Source organism: Taudactylus pleione, unplaced genomic scaffold (assembly GCF_031769625.1).
Source record: "Taudactylus pleione unplaced genomic scaffold, aTauple2 ptg000202l, whole genome shotgun sequence".
In the NCBI taxonomy this organism is placed as follows: domain Eukaryota; kingdom Metazoa; phylum Chordata; class Amphibia; order Anura; family Myobatrachidae; genus Taudactylus; species Taudactylus pleione.
The window spans coordinates 13,240,407-13,266,742 of NW_028284604.1; the positions used below are offsets into that span (position 1 = coordinate 13,240,407).

At 41.2% G+C, this 26,336-nt stretch overlaps 1 protein-coding gene and 1 long non-coding RNA gene across 8 annotated transcripts in view; one reads left to right on the top strand and one right to left on the bottom strand.

Moving 5' to 3' along the window:
• The window catches only part of SEMA6A (semaphorin 6A), a 206,460-nt gene that overhangs the window by 154,005 nt on the left and 26,119 nt on the right, over nt 1-26,336 (bottom strand). The window lies entirely within an intron of this gene.
• LOC148518137 (uncharacterized) overlaps nt 1-26,336 on the top strand; it is a 42,337-nt gene that overhangs the window by 1,857 nt on the left and 14,144 nt on the right. Inside the window, exon 1 of one of the 2 annotated variants that reach the window (XR_015879227.1) lies at nt 9,065-9,248. The exons of the other annotated variant lie outside the window; for it this stretch is intronic. This is a non-coding gene — a long non-coding RNA (uncharacterized LOC148518137). Of the gene's footprint in view, nt 1-9,064; nt 9,249-26,336 lie in introns of those variants that run through there. 2 annotated transcript variants of the gene reach the window in all.

Here is a 26,336-nt window from a genome sequence, read left to right on the forward strand (position 1 = left end):
AAACATTGGTGAAAAATGCTGTAAAAAAAATGGCAGCAAATAGGTGTGTATGCCGCAGATGTGTCCAGGTCTACAGCAGTACCATATGCGACAAGTTTACGCTAACAGAAAACGGCAGCATATGTTCTTGCACGCCATGAGTAATAACAGCATAGAGATGTGCCATGACAGTGTAGGTAATAAATACTACAGTCACATAACTTAATTTGTACACAATATAATACTGCCATGAAGTTTCTGGACAGTGTTACTATTAAATAAGAGTCACATTGAACCTGTAAAATACTGTACAATTGTAGACACCAATACAAAATAAATAAATAAATAAAACCTTTTAACTAAAAACATTGGTTGTCTTCCTCTTTAAAAATCAAATGGGAATATTCTAAACTGCTGCCACCTGAATGAAAAGTATCATACTAAAATATGGGGAGGACTTTGTATAATATAGCAGCCACACCAGTGATTTCTATACCATCAATGGGCAGGGCCGGTGCAAGGTTTCAGGGCGCCCTAAGCAAAGGTTCACAATGCCGCCCCTTTTCCCCCAAACCCTCCACCCAGCTCACAGACACATACACAGTGCCCTAATAATAGTCACATGACCCGAATTAAAGGGATGATTCCCCCTGCAGTGCCCCCAGTAGTAAGGGCCCCTGTAGTGCCCCCAGTTGTAATGCCCTTGTAGTGCCCCCAGTTGTAATGCTCCCTGCAGTGCCCCCAAAATAAATGCTCCCAGCAGTGCCCTAGTAGTAATGACCCTTGAAGTGCCCCCAGTAGTAATGCCCCTTGAAGTGCCCCCAGTAGTAAGGGCTCCTGTAGTGCCCCCAGCTTTAGTTCTCCCAATAGTGCCCCCATATGATGCCCCCAGTAGTAACCCCCCCCCTGCGCACACACAAACACAAAAAAAAAAAAAAACTTACCTTAAACCCCGCTCCAGTGCCTGCTGCCAACCGTCCCCGGTGCTCGCTCCTCAGAACTATGGGAGTGACATCATGATGCCACTCCCATGGTGCACTGCGGAACCCAGAAGCCGAAGCTCAGGAGTGAGCTCCGTCCTCCGGCTGCTGCTGGTGCCGTGGGGTGGGGGAAGAGCAGGAGCCGGGCGCCCGCTGGTAACACAATCTCAGCGGGCGCCCAACAAATGGAGGGTGCAGAGGGTGCGATCACTGGGCTGGCGGGACCCTTAAGCCGCCGGGCCCCATAGCAACCGCACCCCCTGCACCCTCCATAGTTAGGCGGACTCAGAAGCGCCATCTAGAGGCCGGCGCCCCTAGGTAGCGCCGGCCCTGTCAATTTGAAAGGACTAGACGCAGCCAGCCAATCAGAACCAGCTGCTGACTGCCATCATTATTGCGTGACTGTGGCATGTCTGTGTCCAGGTCTACCTCTGCATTATTTGCATGGACACACCCTTAATGTATTCGACCTATGCTTGTCCATCCCTTCCCATCCAATGAAAGGATGGGATATTGTGCCCTGGCCCACCAAATGCAGGGGCAGGAACGGTGCCGGCATCCCAGCCTTGTGCCCTGCAAATTAGCGGTCTGATGGATTTTGAGGATGTGTACCAAATGCAGAGCCAATGGGGCAGTGATGGTGTGGCCCCTTCAGTCTTGTGTGTTTTTTGTACAAAGTGCCGTGCAGAAATACATATTTTACACAAGAAAAAACAAAAAACAATACAATACATGATCATCATCAAATGCTACTGTACTAAAGGCTGCCCATGCTTGCAAACTTTTGAAAAAGCATTTCAGGGAGATTGTGAAAGCAGCACCTATGAGCGTGCATTAAAGTGAGCATGTACTACTACATCTGAGAGGCGTATAATAAAACTAACTTACATCCAAATTTAAATGCACCCCAAAGCAGTTAGTGTGTTTTCATTAACAAGTAAATCTTACTGACACTTTTCAGAATATGCATGTAACCATAGGGATCATTGGGGGAAATGTATGAAGCCCAGAAACGGTATCAGCGCACATTATGTGCGCTGATACCGCTTCTCCCCGATGTATGATCGGGGGTCTGGGTGGTAAATGACAGGGGCGCTATGCTATACAAGATAGCAGCGCCGATAGTCTGGGCTATGGGCCTGATTCAGACCCACTCGCGAGCGGCTGTACGCTCGCAAGTGGGTCGATGGTCTGCACTGAGCATGCGCACGACGGAGGGAGCTCCGTCGTGCGCATGCGCCAGACACGACGAGCGAAGGACTTTCCTTCGCTCGTTGTGTCCGATCAAAGGGGGCGTGCTGTCAATGTTGATTGACAGCACGCCCCCTTTGGTGGGCGTGCCGGGGGCGTGCCTCCCTGACGGGGGCGTTCCCACGGGAACGCCTCCCGTCAGAAGCCGGCCCACTGACATCACTAGTGATGTCAGTGGGAGTGATTTTGGCTCTGATAGAGCCAAAATCACTCCGGAGCTTGCGGTTGAAAACCTCAACCGCAGGCTCCGGCTCGCAGTTTCGATGGTCGCGATGGTCACGACCATCGCGGCCATCAAAATGCACGCTCGTATAGCCTGTGGGTGGTGACCCACAGCTATACGAGCGTCCAGGAGGACGCTCCATGAAAAAGGAGCCCGGCCCTCATGCAGAGCGTGCGCTCTGTTCAGAGCGTACGGCTCTGAATGAGGGCCTATGTACGATCGGTCAGATCGTCTGACGGTTCGGCCCGCTGTAGCTGTCGTTATTGACAGCTACAGCCTGGCGCTAGCCTATCCCCACAGCAGGGACAGCGCTGTCCCTGCTGCGGCTGCTGCCGGCTCCAGGCTGCACGCGGGGATCTCGCGATACTTGCGAGATCCTGCGCATGCTCAGTGGAGCCAGCCGGGACAGAGACACAGCGCATCAGCACAAGGCTGATGCGCTGTGGTCTCTAGCGGGTAGCGCTGGAGGGGGTAGTTAACGCTCCCCCTCTCCGGCCGATGAGATGTTCTTACATCTCGTCGGTAGTGCTTCCTGCTTCGCCTCAGTAAAGAGGCGAAGCGGGAAGCGTTATAGCGGCACGTTAAGTGCCGCTATCATACATCTACCCCATTGTGCCTTATAACCAATGCAGGGAAATGATGCTAATGATCCCATTTGAATGTATATATCAGATGTTTTTTTTAATAGAGCAGCTTCATAATGGGGGTAAGGTTCAACCAGGGAGATTGCTAGACTCTTCAGGGAGTCAGAGCTATTACTACTATTTCAGGGAGTCTCTCTGACAATCAGGGAGAGTTGGCAAGTATGAGGATGCCATCATTTCATATTGGACAGCAAGCAGTTCCAAGTTACACAACAACTTACACAGTTTTACGATTACAGACTTGGAGAAGGAAAATACTGCATGTCACTATGGAGCCCCAGCCACCTACGTAACATATATAGTTCTCAAGCAAATGTACAGTATAAACTGAGGATTTAACAGGATATATCCAAATTCATTGAAACTTCCTACAGTGTTCTTAATCTGAATAAATAAAAAAACATCGGAGACTGGACATTTGTTAGGAACTGCTCTGGGTCTGGGTATAAAAACAGCTCCTTGGGAAAACAGATTGCAGCTGTGTTTTACTATGGACACTGCAGTGTTACGTCGGTAAAATAATAGATCTGTATAGGAAGAAGGGTTCTATATACAATGTATAAAAGTTTCCAAAGTATGAACTACAGAGGGAACTGAACTGTGGCTTAGCTGTCATAATATTTGGTACAGGCCCAGTTTAAAAATACTAAACTCATTAACCAAATATTATTACTCTAAAGTACAGCTATTAATATGTCAGCTCCCACTCTAAACACAGTCCCAAGGGCAAATCCGTATAGAAAAGTGAATCTTCTGTCTGTGATTTACTGAGCATGTATACAAAAATATTAAAGGGCCTGATTCAAAAATGGACATAAATAACACCACTGCTGCATCTTTGCACACAGCGGCTGTGCAAAATATGCAAATGTCACAGCACTGGGACTTGTATTGAGACGCCCACCTACAGAGTCTCAGATCTGACACTTGCATACAAAGATACAACGGTCGGTCGCACATCGGTCAATCAAACTTCTGAGTAACTCTATGGTTACTCGAATGGGCCTTCAGCATGGTGACGTCGGAGCCTTCCCAACTACTTACAGGATCGCAGTTGCAGACTGAGACCCGCACCAAAAACAATCACGACATTCCTGCGTTTGAGTGGCCACCTCCCTGTTACCTCCAGCAAACAGACCCTGCATGTCAATCACTTTACAAATACATTCTTACTGGACCACCATTGGAAGACCATCGCGGCACATGCGCAGTGCGATTTATAGGCATGCGCAGTACACAAACATTGCCAACGGTGGGTTTTGCATATACTGCAGTGGAACAAGCAATTTTGGATCTCTCCTCATTGAATTGACCCCATAGAAATTTATTCTAATGCCGGCACACGATGGTTGAGGTTTATTCATGGTACAGTTTAATGGTTAGTTGGGTTGGGTACATTTTGATGACACTCACTATATCCATAGTGAATATGTTGTCGTGACTATGCCGAATTGGGTGCGATATGTTTACAGTTATAAAACCCTCACTGTTAAAATGCTCTAAGACAGTAACATTACTTAGATTCCAGCACTGGCATTTTAATGTTGACATACTATGGACATTGTGAGTGTTCATAGACTGACCGCATACCCTTTTCATATAAAGGTTCAATGATCCTTTAGAATTGCCACTGAAGCTTTGTTAACCATGTGGTTAAAGCACAGAACCATTAGGCACAGTGGCGTATCTATAATGGGTGCAGTGTGTGCGGGGCACATGAGCCCCCGGATCCAGGGGGGCTCTGCACCGCACACCCTGCACCTATATTATTTTAAACTTACCTGTCTGTGGCTCAGCTCAGAACACCGGAAAATGTCCGCCGACGCCATTTTTCCGGTGTGCTACGCATGCGCAGTAGACTCCGGGCACACTTTAGTGCTCAGAGTTTACTGTGCATGCACAGAATGCCGGAAAATGGCCACCGCAGCACACTCTAGTGCCCAGTCTACTAATGCTCCATCAGTCAGCTGCCAGCCACCGGGGAGAGAGGAGGGGGCCCCACACGGGGAATGCACACGGCCCCCTCTTCTCTTAAGACGCCCCTGATTAGGCACATCAACAGATAGCAAACACTGTGTACAAGCCATGAAAGTGGTCTACATTCTCCTTCCACATGCATGCAATTAATTCCCATCCCATCGTAGAAGTGCATCAGTGCTGGGAAGAGAATGCAATTGATGCTTAGGCCTTACAAATAAAGCCTTGAAAATGAACCCAATGAAACAGAACACTGGGCCACCATTATCCTTTATACTGATTAGTTACATATCCACTTAGATAATTAAAACTTACGTTGACATGACAGAACATGCTTTGGATGCTGTGTCACTGTCTACTGTATGTAGTGACTCAACCTAGTTGTCATATAGATATAAGCTGCATAAAACCAGGTATATTTATTTCCAGTGCCAACACTATGGCCCCACTTCAAGAAATGTATTCAATGCAAATAAAGTTTACAATATAACTTTGAACATATTGTTGCATAAAACAAAAATAAAAAAAAGTGTGATCAAATATATAATTGGGGATATTTATGAAAACCGGTTTGCTTTTATTCTAAATTACACTAAATAGCAATTAAAATGTACAAAGTTGCTAATGATACAGGACCCGTGAACCAGTTTTCATAACTTCCCCCCAAGGTATTGCACTGTTTTAAGTCATTCGCTGAAATTCTCAAATAAAATAAAAATAATTGTCTATAGATTTCATCATGAAATAAGCAACAACAAAACAACATTAGTTAGAACACGGTCAAAAAGAAAACAGCCTGTTATCAATTGGATTAACCCACCGCATGTTTCACCTGCATTGGTTCACTCTAGTCCCAGCTGGCAACGCACCTTTAAATAAACTTGTTTAGCTCTACGACTACCCTCATTAAAACCAGCTGTATGGCTCTATGCCACCGGTTCTCAGACAACTTAATCACACAGTGCCCTAGTAAAGGCAAATACCCACTTTGCATGCCACATGGGAGAGGCTGTGCCAAAGGTGCACTTCTCCGTATAAAGCAACAATACAGAACTATTACATAAAATGGGTCTTAAAATCTTTTTTTGGAGCTCCTCAAGTGTCAGAATATATTCAAAATCATTGTTTTTGGCACCCCGGAACAACTGCACACTGAAACTTGGGGTGCCAAAATAGTGGCACACTGAGGCCATGTATAAAAAAAGAAAAAAAACAAAGTTGAGTTGCACTAATTTAAATTAATTATTTTATTATGATTAATTATTATTATTATCTAACCTTAAAGAGCACTCAAACAAAATATAAGTTTGTATCACTAGCAGTGTGTTTTCAGGTATTGTTGGCCATAAGTCATCTTGAATTATTCAGACATGTAAGCACCGTTGTTATTACAGTATCTCTTAGATGTATAAACATAAGTGGCCGTACACTGACAGGTGTTTATACAGGGATTATTGGATAACAGTATGGAGACTGAAAATAAAAGTCCTCTACTAAGGGCTAGAAAGCAGAGTAATGAGACAATCTCAGAGGCTCTGTGTACAATTAACTAGGGATTTTTGTTACAAACCACCGGTGTGACAGTCTAGGCGCAATTGTGTTCTCATTTATAGAACAATAAAAATTGCATCTAATTCTCTAGTGATTGGTAGCAAAATAAGTCACAGCGGAGCACAAACAATACAGAAAACCTTAAAATAACACCATTTAGTCTACTATAAATTTTATTACACAAAAGGTACTACACATACTATAAATGGCAATGTATTATCCAGTAAATGTGTTATAACCCCTCAGATACAGGCAATGAAAAGGAAAAGGAAGCAAACACAACATTAATGAAAAAAAAAATATCTAAAGTAATTTGATTATTTTACATCCTATGAAGCCTTGCATTATGCTGTGCTATAAATACTAATGTACCTATGCTATTAGTTTACAGTTTTTTTTCTGGGGTGTTTAGTGTAGGAGCAAATTGTATCCTAGATGTTATTGTACCCTAGATGTTATTGTACCCATTGCCTCCTCACATTCTAGGAACTAGTGACATCACAGGCACAGAGCAACTTTTTTCCCTAGGTTTCCATAGTTCTTAGGGGCATATTTATCACAATCCGCATTTTTAAGCAGATGTGATAAATATATTTTATGCAAATTCACGCAAATGTACTATTTGTCTCCTTCCAGAAGACGCGCTCTGATAAGGGCCCATTCCGGCGAGAGCTGGAAGCAGTGTGATAGTTTTACGCTATCACACTGCTTCCTGTTTTGGGTCCTCTGTGCGCACAGTGCATGCACAGCCTGCGGGCACCACATACTTCACCGGGGGCAGACGGAGAGGGATCCTCCATAAAAATGTGTAAAATAGTAGCTCATAGGCTACTATAGGATAACGCCTATTAGGGTCAGGTTCCGCATTATGGAGCTTGATAATTCCAGCAGCACAACAGCCCCTATAAAAACCATGGGGGATGATTTTGCAGACAAAAATGGAGTACATCTAGGGGTTCCTTAAATTTGTGGGTACCCCCAAAAACTGCTGTTTTGGGAGAAAATTCCACAAATATTTAATGATTAATAGGTACCTTAGTGAGTTGATAAATTGCCTTCTCATGAATTCTGCACACTAAAAGGTGCGTATCCACTAGCAGACTGTGAAATAATTGAATGATTATGACATTGTAATCATGCAGTCGTTTCACAGTCTGTGCTGTGCCTACACTGAACGAGCAGTCGTTCAGTGCAGGCACCCACCCTCATCCCCGAACATGGGCAAACTGTTGTTATCGGCAGATTGACAACTATCATCACCGAACATGCTGGTCAAACGACCAGCGAAAGCACGCATCGCTGGTCATTTTCGACATTAAACCGCATGATTTGTGCCCGATTAACAAGCGATTGAACGATAACGATGCCATGGATAACTGCCTTAAATGAATACTTCCAATGTGCGTTGGTAAAGGGTGCAGCCAATCCACTGCTTTGTGTAGTGCATTATTCCACAAAATACTGTGTATTCTGATATAAATGGGATACATATATGGCAAGCAAAGTAGGAGTTAAATTCTGTTAGAATTTTGCTGCAATATTACACTGGCCATAACATAAACAGCTTCCAATGTGGGGGTGTAGCTTGCCATTACATTGCATCACTAGTAAAAAAAAAAAGAAAAGTAAAATAAAGGGGTGTTAACAGCTGCTTTATGGGGGACAGACCTTATGAGAAAGTAAAATGGTAGGAGCTTCTCTACCAAATGAGATCTTTCAAATTCTGCACAGTATATGGCCAGCTGGAGGCCAGCTGCATGTAATACAGACTTAAGGACTTATACTAGGCCAAAAATATCTGATTTATAGATAGCAACATTGTCATCTTTACTATTACAGATGGGATCCGATCTATAAACCTCAGATGTGCCTATGACATAGCAGAACCAATATGCTGCCAGTTATGAGTGAAGGCATTTGCCAATATTACTTACAATTCATTTAGCATTATCTAGTAAATGACTATAGATAAAGACTAGAGGTGACACACACACCACTTTCTGTACCACAGGAACAAAAAAGTTGCATATGGAATAGTTGCAGAAGTTAAAGTGTTTGATAGTAAAAGGTCAGGCATGCCATGAAGCAACCTGGCAAAATCCCAAATTTCGACTTCTCTCAGAGAAGCTCACACTGTTAGTGTTCCCTGTGGGTTCTATACTGTCAACAACAAGATGTTCTTAGTCAGCACTAACATACTGGATGTTCAATACAAGAACAAATGAATGCTTGACCAGCTTTCTGAAACAACATGGTGTGACAAAGCTGGTGTTCTTTTGTTCCCGGCAAAAACATTTGTGCTGAAATTGTAGATGTTGCAAAGCTTCATGGCATGAAGCTTCAATATATTACCACTTAAAAAAAAGGCTTCTATTCTTTTCTATAAAACAAAAACTTTTAACAATAAAATGTTAGTATTGATCCCAGTTATGTCTTTAAATTTGTGCTCCCAGGTAACCATTATCGGTCAACGGTGAATGGTCGTTGAGAGGAGTCGGGTGCGAGTGGCAGGACTCCTAAGGAGCGGCAAACTCCAAGCTTGCGACTTTTTATGGACCATGAGTCCATCTCACAGCACTGACTTCTGGCTTTTTGGATTTGGGACCCCAGAAAAAGCTGCATGAAGCTGTTCCCTGGGATAAGGTGAGAGGTGCCATGGATAGGGCACTTTCTTTTCGGAAATGCACCAAAGATACTCCAAAATTAGTGAGCACCAAACCGACTGAAAAGCCCACGTACCTGTATATACTGTCCTGGAAAGCTACATTTGGCACATGCCATTTTGTGCGGTCATCAATTTTAACTGAATGGAATTATGCTAGTCTGCTCTGTCTTCCTGCAGATGACAGGGCAATGGTACTGCTGAAATCCTGTCACATAAGCACTGTTACAAAGGCAGGCAGTGATCATAGAGCACATTAGTGCTTTTGTATTAGGAACTTGGCTCACACACTGCCTGTTATTACTTAGGCTAAATTACTCGGGCACACAGAGATCATGTTTAAGAAGCATTTTAGGTGCAATATGTTTTCTCACTTTAATTACGTTTTTTCAAGAGGCCAGGTTTTTCCGTAGGCTCTCATAACTTACTGTGTTCTGATCTTGCACAATTCCCTCACACAAATAGAATATTTCTGGCAATCCCAATATCATACCAAGCATTTTTCTAGGACATAATTAATGTTTGCTTTAGTGCAATAAAAACTCATAGTTCAAAATTAAATTCCATTAAGAATGTGACCGATGTCATCATTTAGAAAAGTAAGAAACTGATTTGCGAGATGTGAAAATTACAGAAGAGTGCCCATCTAATTTGTTGGGAGTTTGCTGCATTACCCAAGGGGGCATGTCCAGCACTGGACTGACTACAGACTCCATCAACACATCCATTCAATTATGCCCTCACCTGCCTGTTCACCGCTGCTATGCAGAGCACCAGTGAACAGAATCTGCTGGACAAGCTATCCATAATTGGGCCGGCAGAAACAGATCCTTCAAATCAAGACAGTGATGCCTCCATAGGTACACTTGGGTTATTTGAATGAAGCAAGTATTTGAGTTACATACAGAATACTCTCTTACAATGCAGGATATCAAGAAAGACAAATAAGAAGGGGAAAATGGAACTTAAGGCACCTGCACGACTTCGGGCCGATTGCCCGATTTTCGACGAGTCATAAAATGGATCTTGTGAAAATCGTGTCTTTTTTTTAGTAAGATAAGATCCGATGCGCACTCCCGCAGCTCCTATAAATGGATATTATGATCAGATGTGCAGCCCATATGGCCCATCTTATCGTGTGCAGATCGTGATGTTTATTTTGTTCATGCGATCCATCGTGTGGCATTTCAAGTAATTTCAATGACTGTTTCCCAATGAGCGCATGAGGCACAGGATTGAACATAAGACAGATCCTTTGCTGAAAAAAACAACAAATATGCTTCCGGGAATGCCAGGGAGCTCCGGGGAATCGAAGGGAAATCATATGATGAATCGGATCTAATGCTGGTCGTGTAGGTGTATTGGCCCTATTATGTTACCAACATTCCTATTCAGAAAATCAAGACAGTAGACCATAGTAGTCCATGTCCCTAATCAACCGTAATCATGCACAGATTCACCCATACCTGTTCATTTCGGGTATAGATTTTTTTTGTAGGCTTCATCATTTCTGGATGGCAAAACACAGGTATGTTGGCAAGCTAGGTATGATGTTATGTTCACAGGGGACAATTCAGTTACTGAAAATGTGCTGCAGAGCACTGCCACTAAGCTCAGCTCCCCATACATAAGCCAGTTTTGGTACCCCAACATCGCAAGTTTGTCAGCCTACCTCTAGAGGGTGTGATGCAAAACTAGCAATGTGGATGGAAGTAATGCAAAGTTCCGTAATGGCATACTGCGCCCATCACATAGAATTGAATTGCCCCCAATTATATTCTTTATTGGGAAAATGTGAGCATAAATAAAGTAATATAGGCAGACCTCATCATATCATCTAGCTCCAAGAACACTTATTAAAATAAGTTTAAAGAAGACGACACTTTTTATCTGTAGATTTGATCCCCTTAGGCCCGTATTCAATTTGAGGCGAAAAGTCTGGACTTTTCGCCTGTTTTCCAGGTGGAAAAGTATTGCGCGCGTGCATTCCCAGGGGTGCAGGCTATTTTTTTTTAAGCCTGCACCCCTAAACCCCAATTCTGCACATATTTTTTACCAGCTAAAGACTGGAGAAAGCTTATCCCTGTTTTTTTACAAAGACTTTTCGCACCGGCGAAAAGTCTTGGAAATTGAATATGGGGATAATGCAAACAGGCAAAAATGACGTCATCGAGTTTTCGCTTCAAATTGAATACTGCCCTAAGTGTCATTTTCTGTGCTCTGATTTTCCTCATACAAGCTCTAAATTTGTACACGGTCAAGCACACATATTTAATTAAATCCCAGTGATCACCCCTAGTGCTAGGAGCCTGGAGCAGCAGTGACACAGTTAAATACAGAGCAAAATCTCTCAAGCTATTTATAAACCGCTAATTGCTTTCAACTGCATATTGCCATCAGCTGTGACACAGGCCTTGGAGAGGTCAATAAATGCTGCTTCAACAATATGGCTTGGATGCATTTCATAGCTATATCATAATATGTCACGGTGAACACAGTGATGGCTTAATGGCCTTTTCTAAAAACTGAAAGTGGGCTGAGAAGTATTTATGTTTAGCAATTGCTAAATTAAAAAAAAAAAATCTTGCAGCATTGTCATATAGAATAAATACCAGATATTGTTACTCATGTGGAATTGTATCAGCCAGTACAAGTGCGTATGTGGTTTGATCCCTAACGGTTTGGAAGTTATGAACCAACACCTCATTATAAAACAGTGATAGCTACACGCACATATTCACATTGGTAAAGGCAAGCTCTGATGGCAATTGTTGTTTTATTATATAATCTCATGCAAGGCTAGATGTGGATAACGGAAACAAAGGTTCAGGGTTTTAGACAATATGGATGTCAACTGAAGAAAAGAAAGAAAATGTAAAACTTTACAAACAGCCAGCAATTTACCTACCCTGAAACAATGCAATGCTGCTGTAGCTTGTATGTCAATATTTCAATGGCAAAATTGATTAGCGCAGCAGCCTGAACATTTTACTACCATTGGATTTTCTCATTCACTAATGTAGGCTAATTAAAATAAGAGGCCCTTCTACAAAAGAGTAATTCTGCAACACATATATATTATCGGTAGAGACCAATTTATTACATCTCTATAGAGGTTTAAATTCACTAATGCCAGCAAATGAAGAAAATATATATTCATTATCAGTGGTCTGTCCCTGTAAAACTCCTACTTGCATCACAAAGAAACATAAAACTCTTACTATCAATGTGTAAGCAGACATGCTAATGATTTTAATGGGCCGCCACACCTAAATCACTAGTTCATTCAATATAGATATCTTGTGACACTCACACGCACATTATATATATCATACCAATATTTGCTAGGCTATTTATCGCTCTATGCTATCTGTTTATGTATATCCTACATTAAAAGCAATGCATAACATAGTAACATGCAATAATACATGTTATTTGTGTAGGATTTATTCTAGTTCGGTTTATTTACTTTTTTTTTTTAGAATTCTTTATTTTGAGCGGTCAGTCAATAAAACAGAAAAATAAGCATTAAAGTTGTTACATACAGCAGAAAAAACAAATATAGCAAATATTAAATGTCACAGCATGATACAGCCCAAAACAGAAACAAAAAAATAAAAACAACATAAGTAAATAAATATTAGCAAAAGGCACAAATAGGTGACCAAACTAGTTTGGTTTATTAATTACTTAACTCAGTGATAACTACATATGGTATTAGAGTGCCACTTACAAACTAGAATCAAAAGAGAGCGGCCATTGATTACAAGTCATTCACTTAATTTCTCATTTCATTTGATTGATTTTCTATGGTCCTGTAATTGAATGTTGACCTGCACTCAAAGGACACAGTTTGCCATATGTAGATCATACTTGCTGCTAGTCATTAGACATGGTCAGAAGTAAGGGCTATTTAGTAAAGGAATGAGATAGATCCCCTTCAGTTTGTGTACGATGACGTCATCAGCCAGTGTCCAATGTCACTCCCTACCATCCAAGTGGGCATAGAGGGGGAATATATTCATGTGTTGAGCGAAGCGAGCCACCGTGCCCGCAGCGTGGTGAGCGAAGCGAGCCCACAAGGGGACGAATTTCTTATTTTCCTGGAAAGTGTTGGCAAAAACATCCACTTCTGTCCTCACTCACATCACTTCCAGGTACAGCTACTGAAGGGGTTTTATACTCTTCCATTTAGTTAAGACATCAGGCCAGGGTATAAGATACAATATTGCAGTGTCATACAGGACAGCGTTTTAGTCTGCGCAATGAATTACAGTTACCGCTGTCTACTCTTCCTACCGAATCAGCACAGTACCAGAACTAATAACATGGCGCAGGCACCACAAATGTGCCAAGACAAACTACTGTGATCATACAGTAGATTATCCTTGCTTATCATAGCAGGAGATAAGGTACAAACACACACTGTAATACAGCTGACTGGGGTGACTGTCATATAAGATATATGACCATTCTGAATTTCATAATGAAGCAGTTTTAATGAATTCAGTTCAGTCCTCCACTACAGCCACTAAACAGACCACCAGATACGGTTTTACTGATTAGCAATGGTGTAGATGAGGCATAATATGTCCCTACGAGCTACAGAGCAACAAAGGTGCTGAAATTATCACAAACATTCTTTAATAACATTTTGCTTTAAAAATGCCCAAATTGGTATATTTAAAATTGGTGTTATTGAAATCATGATGTAGTTGCCCCAAATAATTTACGGTCTTGTAGAGGAGTCTTTATCTGAAGCAAGACCTGGTGCGGTCAGTAATATTTTATACCAGCACTCATCTCCCATACTACCTTGTCACCTTGAACCTGCCAGCGATGATTTATAGAACAGCAACTTTACGGTCACTCATGACTCTGCTACCTCTGATAACCTTAATCCAAGGTACAAATAAAACTACACTTTTGGCATCCGAACTTCAGTCTCAAAATGAAAGTATTTGCTCTTGTAGTCGGTAGAACAAAAGGAAAAAACACGCCACAATTATGTCTGCAGAAATAGGATGTCCTTAATTGACAGTTATTTAGCACTCCAGTCAGTCTCTGTTTGTCCAGATAGGATATGGCACCAGTCATACCAGCTATCGTTTATGTGCCGCCAAAGTCCGGTGCGGCAAACATCAATGTCAGGCAGATTACATTGTGATCGAGAGCTGTGCGGTTTGTTTAGCAGTGCTAAGCATACGAATGCCAATGAACTCAACAATCTATTAGCTAATAAGAAAATTGAGAATTAAGTTCAGAGCAAAACACTAACAGCCCTTTTTATCAAACAGATGTCTGAATAGCTCAATTAGTTTTCCAAAGGAAGCCTGCTTTCAAATTGCTTTTGAAATGTCATTAACGTGGCATTTTGCTTGATGTATTGTAGACTATTATATTGTCGATTTTACTGGGCAATCATTTCAATAAAACAGATTGAATGAATATATGCCTATTTAAAAAGTTACGCAGTCTAAAATATAAGAAAACTAAAGCAGGGGTGGGCAATAAGTGATCATCCAGCTGATGTTTAACTACATATTCCAGCATGCCCTGCCAAAGTTTTAGCATGCACTGATTGCAAATCTGTGACAGGGCATGCTGGGATGTGTAGTCCCACAGCAGCTGGAGGGTTGCTTATTGTCCATTCCTGCTTTAAAGGCTTTTTTCCCTAAAGCAAGAAAAAAAAAATCAATATTTAAATGAACCCACCACCTACAACCAGAGGGCATGTGGCGAGATCCTGACAGCATATGACTGGGAACTTATGGGAAGACCATTTATCATTTAGAATCATGTTTACATTCTACAGACAGACAAGGACATCAAGGCAGACCAAATTAAGGGAAAAGTACATTCCAAGAACGGCGCTATTAATACAATTTTTGTAAGAGGATCTTTAAATTGAAGTGGAAAATAAAAATGTTCTTTGACAGAGATGCTGATCAAAGTGCAATATGTGTTATTACGATAGAAATGGTGGTGAGCTAGGAAAGCTTCATGTGTTTACACGGTATAAGCTATTTAAAGGTGCTCTGTTACATAATAGGAAGAAATCAAACAGATCTCAGAAAAGCTGCTGCTCCCAAGGCACACAGCAATACCTTTAAAGAACAATTGAAACTTTCTACAAAACTGGCTATGTACTGGCCAAGCTCTGTCAGATACATATTTGGCCCATGATTAAAAGAGTTCATTAGAAAAGGAATTAATTTATACATTTACTAACCTTCTAAAGTACAGCAAATTATCTATGTGTATGTAACAAGATAGGCCTTGTTTGAACTTTTCTACATCAATATAAAATGTAATGATATAGGAAACAGAAGGTGTTGTTGAGATATTCCCACAAACAGAAAGAACATGCTCATGATATTAGTATCATTATTACACAGTTGCTGTAAAAATCATATAATACTACAAGAACCAACTCTGTCTGGTCTCAAACTGGAGGGGAAATATAAGAAAGCTAATTATAGTGGACAGAAGTCAACTTATATCACAATTTTGATGCAGTATTATTATTATTATTATTATTATTATTATTATGATATAAGGAACATGAAGAATTTTGCCATCTTATTTCGGCTGCATAATGGTATCAGTACACTAATATTTACCCAATGATCCATGGAAAATGTTTTTGCTGCATAAATTATGGATAATAATAAAAGATTGATATCCCCTTTTTAGGTAGGCACTTTGCATCTGGAGACTTATAGCCAGATGATTTCTGCAGTTTCAAACACTACCCCTTTCAGATCGCAAATGGCAGGTCGAACCCGAGATTTGTACACGTGTCGATCCCGGGTGCGACCTGTCTGAGACCCCTTTCAGATTGGCGGCCCGACCCGGCAATAATGCTGGGTCAATGACATCACCACCATCGCTGCTGAGCCGGTGCATGGAGATGATCTCTTCTTCAAGTGCCGGCTCTCCCTATGCAGTGAACGGGACCCGTTCACACCGCACCACGAGCCGGATTCTACTTGTGTTCAACCCTGCTTGTTACCCAGGTTGAGATGCCAGGTCGCTCGACCCGGCTTATTTCAAGTGGGCCCTTTCACACTGCGCAGTAACCTGGGTTGCTGTGCGTTCATGTGCAGTAACCCGGGTTATTTGATGGCAGTATGAAAGGGGCATGATTCACTTTAAAGTCACCACTACCTGTATATAAAAGCACGATAAGCCACAGCCTGTATCAGTAAAGAACCTACAGCTCTACATTCTCTGTGAAATCAAAGCAAGTCATGCCTCCATTAGTAGTAAAAAGTACAAGAACTAAAGCATACCCAAGCCAAACCTGGATTTATTGATAGAAGAGTTTATCAAGTGTGACACCAACTTCCACAACAAAGAACAGTAGACCAGTAGTTCCCAAACTTTTTAGAATCACAGTGCTCTAGAGTATCAGCATTTTTTCCACGGCACCCCTGGGGCAAAAGTTTTCGATTGAGAAATTCAGCAAATTGTGTTTATAAGTCAGCCTTAGGTTCAGTCACGTGCTGGTTGACAGGGCTCCACTTTTTTTTGTCCACATTTTTTGATTGGGAGCAGCCAGCACTGGTTTTGTCTATCACACTGACTAAAAATAATGTAATTTGTACTGGACCTCCAACCCAAGGCACCCCCGCAAGTGCCCTGAGCCACCCAGTTTGGGAACCACTGCAGTAGACTGTTCAGTTTCCGTATCATTGTTTAAATATTGGTTCATTTGCACAAACAAAGTCTGATATCAGTGTAAAAGGTTAGCTGCCAAATTGCTCAGAGGCGTCTGATATCAAGGAACTGATTTTATACATTTCTCAATGTCGGCAGTGTTTACATGACTCTGTAAAAGGTTACAACAGGGAAATATTAACTCAGATATCTTATTATTCTGTAACATCACTGCTTTACGAAGAACAAAAATTCCAAAAATAAAAAAAGTTTCAGGAGCAGGAAAATAGAATGAAATCTAATCATCCACAAAAGGTACTACAGGTATAGTCTTTTGTACTTCCCTCATCATTGGTGGTTCCAATTAAGGCTCTAAAAGCACCATTACCCCAGTTCTTATTGACTTTGCTTATTTGTAATGAATAAATTATATATATATATATATATATATACATATATATATACTTTTTTTTTTTTTTTTAAACGCCATGCAGATCTAACACTGATGATTATTATATCATCCGCCAGCAAGAAGAGCTTAATGGCATGTCATGTAATGTAATGTTCAAACAGGATTTTCTTTGAAACTAAACTGTGTCCAGTACTAGGCAACCTTAAGATCTGTATATATCCTTTTATTTTCACATTATTTATATTAATCAATAACAAGCCAGACATACATTTTTTAAATCATTAACACTTGGGTCAAAAGAGACAGAAATATCTCATTTGCTTCAAATCCCAAGCGCTCGCTAACCATTAACAAAACGTAGCGAGAGGACAAAATATTGGAGACATTGAGAGCTTTGTCTGCACAGCTCATTAGTATGGCAGTCATACATACTACTGTGTCCCATTTCATGAAAGAGCACAATATCTGAGATGAGAGTTATGATTGTACATGCTACAGCAGTGATAAAGGACAAGAATAGGGAAACAAGAAAGCGTGTTGTCTTATTGAAGTAAACAATTCCACCAGATATTGTGCTATAAATGAGATATGGGTTCTCAATTGAAACGGGAAGACAATAGATTCAATAGCACTAAGCATCGCCAATTCAACTTGTCCTGGCTCTTTTAATCAGGACTGTTTTCCATGCAAGTCGTAGTAGAAGAGAAACAATCAAAGCTCTTCCATTCTGAATGCTATCACGTTCCAAGGAGCATTGCACCATGAAAAAACCAATTCATGCATGGATCATAAACAAACACTAACACGGGACTTTAGAAAGAAAATTTGTGCATTCCTTCTCTTTATAAATAAATGATATCTGTCTTCTAAAGTTATAAGTATACTGAAGTATAGTTGTAAGTTGTTTTGATAAAGAACCAAATCAAACATTTTCATTGTAAACTTTACACCAATTTTTCTACATGAAATTTGTAAACTGTAACCACCCAAAACGGATATGTGAGTTTTGGGTGGAGTTGAGGTAGCTCATATACAAATTAAAGGCATACCTAGCTTGGACGTGCTGTTTCCAAGGCCATTTTCTCAGTGATTCAGACATTGCCATGCTATAATGCCTATACCGCGCTGCTTATTCCAGGCAAGCCGAGCAGGAGTGGAAGCTCCTCCTCACTAACTGCCAATAAACATGAATGGAGAGTTTACAGAGGAGTAGGCTGGACAAAAAGGGATGCTAAGACGGATTCATTTCTTTTTATACTGCCTACCTGAGTTGACATGTTATTTTGTTGTCTTGTATGCCCCTGCTACTCACCTACTCTGTGATGTTATAGTAATGTTTTAATAATGTTTTTTATTTTGGCCTGGTACTTATGCTATATTCATCTGTTGTGTATTGTACACCCTTTGTACGCCACGGCAGACATTTTGGGTCACATTTTATATAAAAGATATTATTTCTTTTTATTATTAATATGATTAATAATACAATTATTAATAATATGAATAATAATATTAACAACGACAACAACAACAAGTGTTACAAATGTCAGAGATGACACATGCATGGTAAGTATGATTTTGGTTTCTATATTAGCTCATTCAAGCCACCCAAAACTCAAATTTAATATTTAGGTTACGTTCTTTAAGTTGGATGCATCTAGTTTAACATGATAAATGAAAATAGGCTGCTTTGAATGAACCGCTTCATTTGGTACAATCATAGAAGCATTGTATAAAAAAATGTTAACCCTATACCACGTTACAGTTGGTTGTAGAGAGAAAAGCCTGGTTTGTAGAGACCCTTTTGTAACTGCTACCCTTCTAACTATCTGGACGGGGCTGGATTAAGGGACACAATGGGCCTGGGACTGAAAATGATGAAGGGCATATTGGAGTGGAGGAGCTGTGAGCAGTTTGTGGGTATGGCCAATGCCATGTGGGCATCTGCAAATGCCCCCCCCTTCCTTGTCGACCACTACCAAAAAAAAAAAAAAGTAGAAAAATAGTTTTATTTTGAGAGTTGAATAGAAATAAAATTTCAAAACGTATGATCTATGGCTGTGTGGCCAGCCGTCATTATAATGGGCCTATTTTTATGTGGAGGCCTGGTTCCCATTGTTATTCTGGCCCTGTGTCTGAACTATCTTCTCAGCTTTACTGTCATAATAAAGGGCAGGTCAACCAATGTATGGCTGGAGTGAGACTGGGTGCATAAAGGGGCAGATTCTGAGCTGAGAACAAAGCAAACAGGAACAAGTAACTTTCCACCTTGGTAAAACCATGTCACACTGCAGGTGGGAGAGATTTAAAATGTTCAGAGAGCGTTAGATTTAGGAGAGGCGTGTCCAAATTAAAATCTAAAAATTGCAGTGTAAAAGTTGAGCTAGGTACACACTGTTAAGGCGGGTATGCACTACCCGACTGTGAAAGACTGAACGATAATGACATTGTTATCGTTCACTAAACTGCATAGTGCTCACACTGAACGATATATCATTCAGTGCAGGCACCCTCCCTCATCCCCGAACATGGTCAACCTGATGATATCGTCAGGTTGACCAGCATGTTCTGCAATGAGCGATGCCGGCAACGACCAGTGTGAATGCTCGTCGCTGGTTGTTGCTGACATTTTAGTGTCCGATCAGTGCACGACTGAAGGATAACAATATCGTTATCGTTCAGTCGTCCATTAATATAGCGTAGTGGATATGCACCTTAAGAGTATCTGTCCAATCTGGCTGGTTGGAATGAAAATTTGGTAATGTATGGAGCAAATGACAATCAACCATTTGTTCTCAAACACTGGAAAAGACAAAAATAATCAGACAAATTGGTTAAATCTGATTGATTTAACCAATTTTGCTGAATGACCGTTTGTCCGTTTTTTGGCGTTTGGGAGCAAATGGTTGATTGTCATTTGCTCTCATATATTACCAGATTTCTGTTCCAACCAGCCAGATTGGACAGATCATCTTATGCTGGGTACACACCAGGATGATGGATTGGTAAGGAGACTGATCCACTGTCCGAGCAGCCAATTGGTAAGCTATACACACTTACCAATCGACTGCTCGATGCATCTTGACTGACATCACAACTGGGCTCGCCCAGTTGTGATGGAAGTGTTGGCAGGTTTCCCCATACACACATGCACTGATATATCTTTCAGATATAGACATCGGCTGTGCTGAAGGGCCGACCTGATATATCTGTGAAAAATGTAGTTCACAGATATATCGGGTGGATGCACTAACAATATATCGTTCGAACGAACGCTCTATTGACAAGTGTGTACCCAGCATTATAGTGTGCGCCTCTAGCTTTAGTCCTTCCAGCATTTGTAGACTACATGCAAACGCAGCCATTATTTACACTGAATGCAAAAAGAAAAAAAAATTGCATCCCTTGCATTGCAACATGGTTTGTTCCAGATGCAAAGTTACTTACTGGGTCTGAAAATGATCAAGGGCTCATTCTGAGACTCTGAAGAGCTGTGGTCAGGGGAGTGTACACCAGGCTCGTATTAAGAGAGGAGGAGGTCCGTGTGTAGTCTCTGTCCAGGCCTCCTCCTCTCTAGCCAGCAACACAGGTAGACTCTGAGCACTAGGAGAAGAGAGTCTATTGCGCAAGTGCAGATTTCCAGGGAAATGGCGTGGCGACCATTTTCCAGGAGAATTCCCTACTGTGCATGCAGAGAACATTGAGAAAATGGCCGCCACAGCATTTTCACCAATGTATACTTAAATATGTAAAAGTAGAAAAGTTGCATAATTTAATAAGGAAAATAGAAATACAAATGTAATACTTATAATTTATGGCTGATTGACCAGCTGGGCGCTGGTCATCATCATGCCATCAGGATTATGGGCCTATTTTGATGTTCTACATCTTTTACATCTGTATTTTGGAGGGAAATTCAAGGGGTTTGTTATCTAGATTTCTCTCTTCAGCATTATTACTTCTATATGGAGTTTCCTGTTCTTAACCACACATTTGGAACACGGCAACACATGACAAATTATACAGTTGTCGACACGAGACAAAGAAGAGCTGCTTTTCCAAAAAGGATTCTCAGATTCTCTTAGTAGTTTTTAAACACATTAATTCACCAAAGCCTGTTTGAACAAAAATAGAGAATGCTAGAGAGTAATAGAGCGTATCCGTATCATTTATGTGTTTGCAAGATCATCCATCTTCATCTCCACGGCAAGTACCTGTCACCTTGATATGCACGTTCACACATGTGTGGGACACAATTTCTCTATTCTATATGCAAAGCAATCTAACTTTTCCAACTTGGCTTCAATACTCTTTTTTTTTAATTATTATTATTATTATTATTATTATTATTATACTAGAAAAGTATTTGGTTTTGGTCTACATTCAGCCCAGGGAGTTTAATGGTAACATGCAACATGATACAGCCAAAACTACCAGCCAAAACTTGGTGAACTAAGTTATTATATGAAACGTGCCTACTTTCAGCCTCTCCCACTGAACCTTGCTCTAATATTAGATATCTACAACTTTGCTTTGTGTGAAACACCCTGCATCTGATACTAGTGCAAGATTGATATACATGAATCTAACCGTGAAATCAGTTCTAAACAAGAAAAATCTTAAACCATTTATGAATGCTTCCATCTGCTTGGACATGTTCCACGTTCTTGAACTGCAAGAAATTCTGGCACAATGCACACAATCTTTTGTATTCTGGGGATTTCATATTTTGTTTAAATGGATTTACAGATGAAAAAAAAAAAAAAACACAAATCCATGATTTACCTTTAACATTGAATTAAGAAAAGCTCCTTCTTGCTAGAGGTTATGTTAGGTGTGTTGTATTTAGCGCAATGTAATATTAGTTATAGTTATATCATCCCTTTAATTCGGGACACATGTAAATGACAAAGGTTCTGTGACTGATTAAAACCAGGTGAAATGGAGACTTGAAGTCAGCCAGCCACAGAATCTGTGTAATTCATACATGTTCCGAATTAAAGGGATGATATGACAAGCCTACTTATAGATCAGGTAGATGTGTGGTCACAGATTATTGTATTCTTTTACAAAACCGAACTAGAGATGAGTGGTTCGGTTTTGGCTCGGATCTACCCGCCAGGTTCGGATCTCCAAAAGAGGCAAAACGTAATCTTTCACGGACATCTGTGCCCAGACATCCATGAAATATGACGATTTGCCTCGTCCGGAGATCTGAACTTGGCGAAAAGATCTGAGCCAAAACCGAACCGCACATCTCTAAACCACACATCTTTTCAAAAGAAAATGACACTTCATATTTTTTGTACTTTTTAAAAAATACTTTATGCACTTCCTTTATTACTTTTGTTACACATACATTAGTTCATACAGAATACAGTGCAATTTAACAATGATTAGCTAAGAGGTTTAGTTTTTTTTATTGCGCCATTACGTGTATAGCAGTCCATATACATATAGAATATTGTTCATTTTAACAAAGAATTTCTATACGGAAGTGACGAGAAGGTAGGAAGGAGAATGAAAAGCTGCTTTTGAACAAAACAATTGCTTTATTATAGCATGCATAGTACCAATTGTATGGACATCTGAGAAGATAAAATACATTTATGTCTAGTTTCATGAAAATGACATTATATGGCAGCAACAGCTAAAACTAGGATGTACTAACCTAATTTACATACTACCTTTTCCAGGTGCTAGCTGCACGCCGTGAAGTTGAGTTGATGCCATGAAGTAGAGATGAGCTAAAGTTGTGCATATTGGGTTTTCCCACACTGTAGGTGCATGGTTCCATTGAAGCAATATAGGCGTTCTGCTTTTACCCTCGTCATTTTGTATATGCCATTATGATGTCATATATCATATCTCCCAAATGTATCTCAAAAGGGTGCTGCCTTTTACCCAAAAGTGGGTGTTTTGGGCTGATAAACAATTAAAGGGAGAACATGGTAGCCCCCTACTAGAATAAGGTTACCAGTGGCTGTATTTTAATTGTCTATTTGATACGGGAAATTCTGCACAGAATAGCTGAGGGCAAGTTCTGCTGGCAAAATGAATGACGATTCACAGCCAAATGTGGAATGGAGTATTTCACATAACAAATTACAAAATTCCGCTCATCAATTATTGGGGGTGACAATTAATATAATAAGCATATCATAACGTTGAATTAGATCCTGTTCTATTACATGTTCAGGCATGCTGAATTCAGACTTCTGTTTCACTTTACTACACAGCACTATTCAAAGGCTTAGACAGGTGCTTATGGGCTGTCTGAAAAGGGTGTATAGTTTCACTCGTGTTAAGCTGAAATGCAAATCAAATCAATACACTGCATTGTGCAAGCATAGAGTCCTTCCACACTTACAGGTCAAGCATTAACTTTCATTTTTATCTTTTTTATAGTTCCTTACAGTGAACAGATGTATACATTACACTTTCATCAGCCACAAATGAAGGAGGTCAGACCGTACCACACCACTGCCCAGTCAGCTTGATAGGTCCTTGATAACTATCTTGATGACTATTTATCAGGCTTTTTTTTTTCCTAAAAAAATATAGAAACTGCAGTTTCTGCATATTTTTATGGTTTGTTGCTATGTACTAATAGTGTAATGCAGGAGATTTCAAAGATTTCAAAGAAATCTCCGGCAAAATGCTAATTAGCACTGCAGATCGCAGTCTCTATTATTATCAATGGGGACTATGATCTGATCCCTAGTTTGGTCCCAGCATTTACCAAACTCCCGCAACACCCTAGTCCTTCCTTCCCTCCTGCTGCTCGACTCCGGGGTCAGAGGAGCGTGTGCTGAGCCCTGATTGGTGGAACTCAGCACATGCTCCTCTGACCCCAGCAGAGGGCAGGACTACAGTGGTATGTCCTGACAGCATGGAGAAAGGAGCTCCTGGCTCCACATCAAGACGACAGGTACCTCAGTCATGCTTGCCGACATTCTGGCTTCTTCTCCCCCCGGAGTGGGCAGCCAGGTCGGATTAGCCTAGCATGACCGGGGATATTAACGGCATTAGGGGCGGAGCAGGGTGTGTGACCACTTTGTCCCCCCACACATGACACAATGCCGAATTTACCGGCATTGTAAAACAGGGGATGGGATCATGAGGTCGTGATTCAGTGCAAAATGGGAGAGTAGGCAAGTATGACCTCAGTCTGTCTGTCTGGTTGTGTCTTTGTGTGACCCTGTACTGTATATGCAGTGCTAATTTTCAGCAGGAACTCTGTACCTAAACCTCTCATTAACTATGAGGCAAGGTCTTGGGCCAAAATGTATTTTCTGTAAGATAAATTTTATTTTAAAGTTCCTTTTGAGTGCCTGCTAAATAATATATATATTTTTATTATTATTTATTTTTCTATAGCTCCACCCACAGTAGATGCACTAACAGTTCCTGAACAGATTTTTCCAGGAAAATAGCCATGTATGTATGTATGTATGTATGCATGCATGACCCTGCCTGTATGTAGGTAGGTATGTGTGACCCTGCCTGTATGTATGTATGTATGTATGTATGTATGTATGTCTGTCTTATGCACACATAAGAGGTTACTTTTTTTTTTAAGAGCACATCAGTTGCTTTTGCTAGTATTACATTAGCATGAGAATTTATAACTGAACCTTGATGCAAATAGAACCTAGCCATTTACCTAGAGCTGGTGCAAAACTATTCTGAGACAGTAAGAGTGCCATGAAAGTTTGGGAACGACTGGTTTATTCCATCTACAAATGGTGTTAATTGCTTCAAGCCTATGGAGGCTTATTAGCAGGAGAGAGATCTTCCGATCCCTTTCCCGCAGCCTCCGGCCAGTAGTGCAAGCTGCCACTGTGCAAATGCGCAGTGTCAGATTCCCCCAAAGAAGTCCTTCACAAATATGAACGAGTCCTACAAAATGCCGGGGATTTAACTTGCAAAGAGAGTGATTATTGCAACCGCTGTCCCTATGAGTTTAACTTAGTACATAGCAGGGATATATTCATTAAAAATTAAAATATCAGCTGCAAAACAGATACTTAATAATTGCTGCAGTTCCGTGATTATTAATACATAGTAGGGGTGAGCGGGTTCGGATTTCTGAAATCCGAACCCCCCCGATCCGAGTCCGATCCGAGTCAGGCTCGACTTTTCCCGCCTGACTCGGATCTGAAATCGAGGCAAAACGTCATCTTCCCGCCTTCCGAGTCTCGCGGGTTTTGGATCCTATATAAGGTACACACGTCGGCGCCATTTTCTCACTCGGCTGTGGACAGTGAAGAGGGAGGGTGGGAGTTAGGGCTGTGTAGTGTAGTGTAGTGTAGTGCTGCTGGTGTCCACTACTTCAAAGTCCATAGGGGCTGGCTGTGTTGTGCTGTGCTGCTGTTGTTAATAGGGGCTGTGTCCACTACTTCAAAGTCCATAGGGGCTGGCTGGACTGTGTTGTGCAGTCAGTTCTCCATAGGGGCTGTGTCCACTCCAAAGTCCTGTGCAGTGTCCCAGTCCTAAAGGAGTGCTGTAGTGTTGTCCAGGGGGTGCTCTGTCCATCAGGGGTGCTCCCCCCAAGTGCTAAAAAAATAATATATTTTCTGTGTTTGTGAATTGTGTGCGCAGTAGCCGCACGTGCATCAACAAAGTAGTGCCAAGCGTGCGCCTGTGTCATAAGTAAAGGGCCGGCTGGCTTGACCGTTAAGGGTGCTGTAACCCCCGAAAGTACACTCCAGTCCAAACCAAAAAAAAAATTATTTTCTGTGTTTGTGAATTGTGTGCGCAGTAGCCGCACGTGCATCAACAAAGTAGTGCCAAGCGTGCGCCTGTGTCATAAGTAAAGGGCCGGCTGGCTTGACCGTTAAGGGTGCTGTAACCCCCGAAAGTACACTCCAGTCCAAACCAAAAAAAAATTTATTTTCTGTGTTTGTGAATTGTGTGCGCAGTAGCCGCACGTGCATCAACAAAGTAGTGCCAAGCGTGCGCCTGTGTCATAAGTAAAGGGCCGGCTGGCTTG